Here is a 1,922-nt window from a genome sequence, read left to right as displayed (position 1 = left end):
TTATACCCGCGTATCTGTACTGTTTTACAGTTACGATAATAAAAACGTATGAATTAAGAACATTTATTTTATTAAGTATATATACCACTTCAAAATAATTCTCGATCATATAAACCTCCATAAACAGAATAGCGTCACTTATGGCATCCTTCTGAATATTTTTATTGTTTTGTTTACAAAAATGATAGTAATGAATTCGCTTCATACTTGCTGTGGGCGTCAATGCGGTTGGGGGGGTGTTAAAAAATATTTTTTTGGATTTTTTGGGGTTGGGGTTGGGGGTGAAAAAAATGGTCAAAGTTGACGAATTTCAGAGGTTGGCATTATCAAGGTGATGGGCGTCATCCAAGCTGGACGGTTGTAAATGGGTGGGGATGGTGCCAAAACAACCGGTTTTTCGAGTGTGGTATGGGAAGGTGGCAGCACCAGTGGTGTTGTGAGCGCTGCGCGGTAGTGATTACAGACCATCTGGCGCATGCGCCTTGACATCATTTGTGATTGTGCCATGAGTGCTTTTCTAAAAGTCGCCGCCATTGTTGTCTGAGTTTATGCCCTGAATTTATGCCGCGGGCAAAGTTTTAAGTCCCCGTAGGCGCCCAGCGTTGCATGCAGCAGGGCCAGGTGTATGCCCTGGGCGCCCTGCTTGCTGCCAAGCACCGCTAACTTGGCAGTTGGAGAGTGTTAGGGGACCGAGCTGGGTGAGGACGGAGTTGGCTGCGTGGCGGGGTGAGTGGAAACAGTTTTAAAATTGAAATATGTGTAAGGCATTGATTTTTGGCCTTCCTTATTGCGCTATATCATGTATTTTATGGACAGTGACTGATTAACTTTGTTTTCAGGCATGTGAGAGTCCAGACGGCGGCACGAGAGGTGCAGCAGTCAGTCTGAGACGCCCCGCCAGCAGCCGTGCCAAGGCTGGGAGTCCCCAGGAGCACCTCTGGGGCATGCTGCAGTGAGAGGCGGTTGCCCTGGGCGCCCTGCTAGCCGCCAAACACTTCGAAGCTGGCAGTTGGAGAGTGGTTGGCGACCGAGCTGGGTGGCGAAGGAGTTGTCTGCGTGTTGGGGTGAGTGAAAACTGTTTTACATGTGCAATATGTGTTTGGCATTCAGCTGTGGCCTTCCTTATTGCGCCATGTTGTGTTTTTTGTGCGCTGTGACTGATTCACTTTGATTTCAGGCATGTCTGAGTCCAGACGGTGGCACGAGAGGTGCAGCAGTCAGTCTGAGACGTCCCGCCAGCAGCCGTGCCAAGGCTGGAGCACCTCTGGGGCATGCTGCAGTGAGAGGCGGTTGCCCTGGGCGCCCTGCTAGCCGCCAAACACTTCGAAGCTGGCAGTTGGAGAGTGGTTGGCGACCGAGCTGGGTGGCGAAGGAGTTGTCTGCGTGTTGGGGTGAGTGAAAACTGTTTTACATGTGCAATATGTGTTTGGCATTCAGCTGTGGCCTTCCTTATTGCGCCATGTTGTGTTTTTTGTGCGCTGTGACTGATTCACTTTGATTTCAGGCATGTGAGAGTCCAGACGGTGGCACGAGAGGTGCAGCAGGCAGTCTGAGACGCCCCGCCAGCAGCCTTGCCAAGGCTGGGAGTCCCCAGGAGCACCTCTGGGGCATGCTGCAGTGAGAGGCGGTTGCCCTGGGCGCCCTGCTAGCCGCCAAACACCTCGAAGCTGGCAGTTGGAGAGTGGTTGGCGACCGAGCTGGGTGGCGAAGGAGTTGTCTGCGTGTGGGGTGAGTGAAAACTGTTTTACATGTGCAATATGTGTTTGGCATTCAGCTGTGGCCTTCCTTATTGCGCCATGTTGTGTTTTTTGTGCGCTGTGACTGATTCACTTTGATTTCAGGCATGTGAGAGTCCAGACGGTGGCACGAGAGGTGCAGCAGTCAGTCTGAGACGCCCCGCCAGCAGCCTTGCCAAGGCTGGG

General features: G+C 52.0%; 1 long non-coding RNA gene across 1 annotated transcript; it reads left to right on the top strand.

Moving 5' to 3' along the window:
- Nucleotides 1–290: 290 nt before the first annotated feature.
- On the top strand, nucleotides 291–1,718 carry LOC135936753 (uncharacterized). Its single transcript, XR_010574384.1, has 4 exons — nucleotides 291–726; nucleotides 840–1,064; nucleotides 1,178–1,391; nucleotides 1,505–1,718. It is a non-coding gene; the product is annotated as an uncharacterized LOC135936753 (long non-coding RNA).
- The last annotated feature ends 204 nt before the right edge of the window (nucleotides 1,719–1,922 follow it).

The sequence above is a fragment of the Cloeon dipterum genome, chromosome 2 (genome assembly GCF_949628265.1).
Source record: "Cloeon dipterum chromosome 2, ieCloDipt1.1, whole genome shotgun sequence".
NCBI classification, from domain to species: domain Eukaryota; kingdom Metazoa; phylum Arthropoda; class Insecta; order Ephemeroptera; family Baetidae; genus Cloeon; species Cloeon dipterum.
The sequence above is the reverse complement of the archived record's forward strand: the minus strand, read 5'-3'. Positions and strand labels throughout refer to the sequence as shown.